The sequence below is a fragment of the Leucopleurus acutus genome (assembly GCF_964270905.1).
Source record: "Leucopleurus acutus genome assembly, chromosome: 7".
NCBI lineage: Eukaryota > Metazoa > Chordata > Mammalia > Artiodactyla > Delphinidae > Leucopleurus > Leucopleurus acutus.
In genome coordinates, this window is record NC_139150.1 from 10,990,741 (window position 1) to 10,997,635 (window position 6,895).

Below are 6,895 nucleotides of genomic sequence, written 5' to 3' on the forward strand. Positions count from 1 at the left end.
GACACATGGTGCACAGCCACTGTGACCTTCCAGGTTCGGTGGAGAGACTATGGGCTCTGCCCAGTCACGTCTGGGTTCAAATCCAAGATCAACCGTATATCATCATGTGATCTTCAGCACATGATTTAATCTCTCTGTGCCCTAGTGCCCTCACCTGTAAAACGGGCATCATGATCGTTCCCATCTCATGATGTTGGTGAGTGGACTGAGTGAAATAAGGCAATTAAAGCTTTTAGTACCGCGCCTGGCACATGGAATACCCTCCATGAATGGTGGCCACTAGCCACGGTGCATAACTTTCATAAAATTGTGCACATTTCATCGCTGAGCCTCATTCTTCTCATCTGTAAGATGGAGATAATAACCCCTACCTCACAGTGAAAATTAACTAAGTGTACGTACGTTTAAAGCACCCAGCACCCAGTCTGTGCCCCTTCAGAAGGCAAATCCTGGTGCAATGGAAAGAGGATGGGCTTGAAGTCAGGCAGGTGATAGGATTCTGCTGCCACCTCCTCTCTGTGGTCCCAGGACACTGCTCGAACTCTCTGAGCCTTAATTTCCTTGTGCGTATAAAACCAGAAGCCACGCTCCACAGCCTGACTTTTGGGAGGACTGTGGCGCCCAGAACAGTGCCCGGCACACAGTGGGTGCTGCATAAATGTGAATTCCCTTCCCCCGCTCCTTCCTTGCTTGAAGCCTCCAGAAGTCCCATCTGGCAAAGCCAGGAGCTCCGTTTCTTGAACCCTGAACGGCCCTCTACCCAGACCAACCTGGGCTGCTGCTTACGTCGGAGACTTTAGTTTGCGGAGGTAGAAACTACTTTTTAGTCATTTCCGAAGCAGACAGGACGGCAGAGGCTGACAAACCGCAGGGACCATTTTAAATCCTGGGCCTTTCTTCTGGGAAGTTAGGCAAGAACCTTCCCAAATGTTTGCCCGTGGGGCTCTCTGCCAGGGAGTGACTCATCCACAGCTCCCCACAGGCATATTTTATTTGGGGGTGGGGGATTGAGGGAGGGCCTGGCCTTGTTGGGGGAGGGGAGGCAGCATTTCCAGCACACCCAGAGGTGGGTTTGGGGTTTTTTTTTTCATTTTTTAGGACAAAAAAGAAAAAGAATGTGGGTCTTTTTTGTTTCCTTCCAGGTTTTGTTTGCTAAAAGAAGACATCCAGAGTTCACTCAGTAAGCTGCTGCGTGGGGAACAGGCGTTTTCAGCCGGCTCTGCAGCCCTTTCAATGAAATTCTTCTTCCATTAACGCCACGGTTTTTAAAATGTCCCTCCAAGGTTCGCCTGCGCACACACTGAGCTCCTAAGACGACATGTTCCCCTCAGAAAGGCAAGCCAGATTTTGACAATCCAGAGGAACTAGGGAGCTCCAGAGATTCAAAAGTTTGCCTTAAAGCAATTAAGACTTTCGACTGCAGAGATTTTCAACATTTATAAAGCACACCAAAAACTGTCAGTTAAAACATCAAGGACAGACCTCGGAAGACAGTGTCCAAAGCCTGCTGTGATCAATTTGTTACCGTCTTGGGGGCTCACACTTGGAGCCCAGGCTCCATACAAGTAAATCAGATGAATATCTATCTACTTAGGCAGGCAGAGAGACACCCCCAGATACACAGACAAGTGTCCCCGGACCCCTGGTCTCCCCAGGGTCAGCCCCACCCTGGGCCTGGGGAAAGGGTTAAAATTCACCAGGGCCAGAGAGGGGCTAGAACAAAGCCAGGGGACACAGAAGAGTTTTTGGGAAAACTGAATACAGGTCCTCCAGTGCCAGGCCAAGAGGCTCCACCAGGCCCAGCGCAGCCCCAGCCCAGTCTGGAGCCCCTTGGAGGGTCCTGCCAGTGGTCCTGCCCAGGCCCGGCGGGGCTCTGCGATCTGACCTCTGGCCTCTCATTCACCAAAGAAAACCCAGCACCCACGGGGTGCCCACACCAGGCCTGCTTCTCTCCACGGGTTCCCCTGACATCCGGGCCAGCGGCGGGCACATCACGCAGTAGGCCTGGTGGGCGCAAAGCGGGGCCCTCAGCCTCCACAGCAAACATACTCGCACGCTCCTGTACACAAATTACACACTCACATCCACATAGGTACACTTTTGCCCTCAAGGGCTCATAAATACACACACAAATCACTTGTGAACGCTCCCACGTGTGCGCGCGCACACATACACCCAGAATCCACACATTCTCGGTCACAAAAATGAGATCCCACACGAAGCGCCTGGCGCATAGTAAACACTCAATAAATGCCTAAGCGGGAGCCATGCCCGCTTGCCCCGCACTCACTCACACCAAACTCCACCACCCCACCACGCCGACGCTCCGAGGTGCACACGCACCAACTCGGCCACAGGCACGCGCGCACTCCTGCGAACACACCAAGAGGGACAGATGGACACGCCGCCCACGCACGCTCGGACGCACGGCCGGGGACACACTCAGACACGCACGCTCACGCGCGTCCCGACCTCCCGCATGCACACCCGCCCGCTGTCCCCCGCGGAGCCTCGGGCGCGTGCGCGGGCACGCGCGCCCCGCTCGGCCCGAGAGTGGGTGGCTGCCCCGCGGCCCGGCCTCCGCCCCTTCCCCGGCCCGCGCCGGCCCGATCCGGTCGGGCCCCGGCCCCAGGCCGCTCACCGGCTCGCGGGCGGGCTCGGCTGCCGTAGGGAGGACCGGCGCACGGTCGGCGGGAGCGGTGGGTCCCACACGAGTTGGCGGCGCCGCAGCTGCACGCTCGTCCGCTGGGTTCCGCCGCCGCCTGCGCGGGCCCGCGCGCGCGCTCCCGCCCCTCCCCGCCGCGGGGCCGCGCCGCCCCCTGCGCTCGTGCGCGCTGCCGCCACGCAGGCTTGGGGGGCGCCCGGGCGGCGCCCTCACCGAGGCCGGATCCCCTCACTCTCCCAAGCCCACTTAGCCGAGGACCCCCTCCCCATTTCAAAGCTGGGGAAACTGAGGCCCAGATCACACAGCGAGTCAGGTCCAGCATCTCCCCTTCTTCTCGGGCTCTAGACACTTCGGGTCTGCAGTCAGTCAACCCCGTGGACCCCTCCCACGCATCTTTGCATACCCATCACCTAACTTTGCTCCGTCACAACCCAGGAGATACTAAAATCGGTTAATCAACAAGCGCTTATTTTGCGCCTGAATGCGGGCACTGAAGTAGGCTCCAAGGGTATCTCGCTGTGGTGAAGGCACTGCTCTCTGCCCTCAGAGGGCCAACGTCTCCTCATCTGGAGCTCCCCACTTCCTGTACACCCCAAGACCAGTAAGAATCAACGTGCAGAGGTTTCTGGAAGAAGTAAGACTCTGCTAATGAATGCTTAACACCCCCTCGAAGGAGACAGAGTCTGTATGGGGGCCCAAAGGCAGCAGCTCAGCTCCCTGCTTCACTTCCTAGGGGGACCCCACCCCCCAAAAGGGGACGCTCCTGGCCCAGACAGTTCCTGTTTCCACACTCGCTGCTTTTCCTCTACATGCAAAACTGTGCTGTGTCCCGCAGGAGGGCAGGAACCAGGGACTGACGCTGGCTGCCTGCCAGCTGTCCAGCTTGGTCACCGTGCTGGGCACAGGGGGATACCCACTGGGCCTGTTTGCCCAGTGAATGGACATGTTTCAGCTGGCTCGGATGTCTGACAATGATGACACCAACTGAACACCCACTGTGTGCCAGGCTCACGGCTGCACACTCTGCCTGCCTGGTGCTGTTCAGTCCCACAGCCATTATTTGAAGGAGACTTTATGCTGCTTTCGTGCCCATTTTACAGATGGGGTAAATGAGGCCTAGAACTGAAGCTTAGAGTAACAAATTCTCTTGCCCAAAGTCACCCAGCTGGTAAGTGGTTGAGCTAGAAACTGGACCACAGATGATCTGATTCCTGTGCCTGTGTGCTTAATTTAGGATGTGAACAGTAGGGTTCTGTGCTGCTGATACAAGAAGGGGCAGACGGGGCAGCAGCCCATCCTTGTAGAAGCCAGCCCTTCTACAAAGCGACAGGGATGAAATGGATCATTTTGCAAATTGGTTAGCCGTTAGTTGGGGATCTGATTACAGCCTCACCTCACATGATATACTTCACAATAAATGCCAGATAGATTGAACAGTTAAATGTAAAAAATAAGCATTGCAGAAAACAAGAGGAAGTAATAGAAGTTCTGAGATTGTGTGGCAGTCTTACTAGTAGGTGAGTGATATTGACTATATTCCTGCAGGAAACATCCATCCATTCATTCATTCATTCACTCGACACATACAGCACCTTCTATGGGTCAGATGCTATTCTAGGCACTGGGTTACAGTCATGAACAAAATACAGCCCAGACTCTCTTGGGCCTTCAATCTGGGGGTGGGAGGTGGGGGAAAAGAGAAGTATCTGGCATGGCAAGGAAAATAGGTTTGATGGAGAAAATAAAGCAAGGAGGGAGGAGGAAAGCCCCCCAGGGGTGCTTTTTCATAGAGAGTGCTGGGAGAAGGCCTCTCTGATGAGGTGACATTTGAACAGAGGGCTGTATGAGGGAGTGAGGGAAGAGGTCCTCTGTGTATAGGACAGGTTCGTGCTCCAAGAACCATCCTAGTACGCTACAGAGCAAGAACCTGAAATTCCTCTTTGAAGGAAACTTTGGGAGCAGCACCTGACCACCGAGGAAAGCAGCGCTGGGACCCCCACGCATGTCTGTATAAGAATCTACCATTTGCAAAGCCTGTTCCCAGCCTCACAGAGCCCCTGTAACAGGTACTCCCAGTGTCCTCATTTGCCATTTAGGAAACGGAGGCTCAGAGAGGTCAAGAAGTGTGCCACAGGTCACACAGCCAACCACCATCAGCAGAGATGGGTCTGGCTGCAGGCCAGCTGTTGGCTGCTGCTGAGTGTTAGGGGACTGAAGAAGTCCTGGCCGCCCACTTCCCTCCCTCTGGGACTATAATTCAGGAACAGGAGGGCCTAGGGCATCTGCTGTAGGCTTCTAGAGACAGGAGGGTGCAGCAGCAGGACTTGAGGGGTTGCGGGGGAGTCATCCCCACCCTGTTTTCCTGGCCTTCCTCTTCCTCACCTCCTACTTACTTCCCTCTGGCCTGGTCTCAGCCCCTGGTGACATGCTGGGGGGAAAATCAGGTTAAACTCTGCCCAGAGACCCTCCAAGTGCCCTGCACTACCCTCACTACCCTGGCCACGGCAGGGGTAGGTAGAGAGAAACGGTACAATGCAACCTGAGCCCCACTCAACTTTTGTTTTTAACGCAAAGCATTTTTCTGTGAGTCCCCAAATGAGTCACTGTTAAGAGGTGCTTTGCAAAACGAGTCCCAGAATTAGAATCAACATCTCCCCACACACAGTGCCTGACACTCCCTCCCACGGCATTTGTGAATCTTGTCTAGGAGAAAGGCTCTCTGTTCACCCCCAAGGGTTTCAGGATTAAGCCTGTGTCGTTTCATTATCTCTCTGCATTAGGGGAAGAGAAACTACTCTTGCTTGGCACCTTCTCCATGCCGGGCTCTGCATTTTCCCAGCATCCCTCGAGGTGGGGGTCAGGATTTCTGTTTTACAGATAAAGAAGCTGAGGCTCAGAGAAGGAAGCTGGTTTGGACCTGGGTTTACCAAAAGCTTATATTGTTGTCAGTATTTTGGGGGAGTGGTAGTGGGGGGAGAGGGAGCCATAAAGTACTAGGATCACACCATGTTCTTTGAAGCCCCTTTGTCCCAAATGTCCTCTTGCCAGCTTCCCGATGGTGGGCATTTTGGGGGGATGGTCTGGGTTTTCCCAGGAACTCTTGTTTGTTCTTATCGTCTGAGTGTGATTATTAATAGCACTCCTTTTCACTTCGAAAGTGTCTTGGTTTATTTGATAAACTTTAATTTAATTAAAGTTTAATTTAAACTTTAATTTAATTTAATTCAGATTTTACTTTATGAAATAGAGGCCTCTTGTCTGCTGGGCTCCTCTCCACCTCCTGATGTCTGTCTGTGTATCTGACCAAGAACTTTCACAAGAGTTTATGGGGATTTTCAGGAGCAGCAAACCCAGCTGGCTGGGAAGGGAGTCAGGACTGGAGTCAGGGCTCCCTTCCACCCCAGCTCTGCCCTTTGCTCCCTGTGTGACCCTGGGTCAGTTTCTTGACTGGCAAAATGCGACCTTGACCTTTTAGGATTTCCCCTTGCTCAGTGCAAGCTGGAAAACCAATTGAACATTTTGCTAAGGGCTGGGAATGCAGGAAGCATCGCTGCCCTCCATGCCATCATATGGCTGACTTTTAAAAATAGCAAACCTTCTTTTTAGCTAGTTTAATTTTTTAAAGATTTATTTTTTGAATAAATAAATGCCCACAGTTGCCCACAGTTCAAAGTTCAAAGGTGCAGGAAAAAAATGGTGAAAATTTCCTTTCCACCCCAATCCCCAGCTACCTCCTTCTTTTCTCTGGAGGGAACGAGTGTTGCCAAACACACTCTGTTCCCAGACAGTGTGCTTTGTGTGTGTGTGTGTGTATACACGTGCTTGTATTTTTTCTTCTCTTCTTTTTCATGCAAATGATAGCATCTGATCTACAATGCTATACAACTTGTGTTTCCTTCACTTTTTGGAGACTACTTCCTATCACTCCATAAAGAACTATTTCCTTGGGCTTCCCTGGTGGCGCAGTGGTTGAGGGTCTGCCTGCCGATGCAGGGGACATGGGTTCGTGCCCTGGTCGGGAAGGATCCCACATGCCGCAGAGCGGCTGGGCCTATGAGCCATGGCCGCTGAGCCTGCGCGTCCGGAGCCTGTGCTCTGCGGCGGGAGAGGCCACAGCAGTGAGAGGCCCGCAGTACCGCAAAAAAAAAAAAAAAGAACTATTTGCTTTTCTATGACTGTGTAGTATTTCAGAATATTTGCATTTAATCCACATTTAGCAAGCACCTTCTC

General features: G+C 53.1%; 1 protein-coding gene across 1 annotated transcript in view; it reads right to left on the minus strand.

The window, feature by feature from the left end:
• NEK6 (NIMA related kinase 6) overlaps positions 1 to 2,761 on the minus strand; it is an 84,653-nt gene extending 81,892 nt beyond the window's left edge. Inside the window, exon 1 of the mRNA XM_082842432.1 lies at positions 2,642 to 2,761. The gene's annotated coding sequence lies outside the window, so the exon portion shown is untranslated. The remainder of the gene's footprint in view (positions 1 to 2,641) is intronic.
• Positions 2,762 to 6,895: the final 4,134 nt, after the last annotated feature.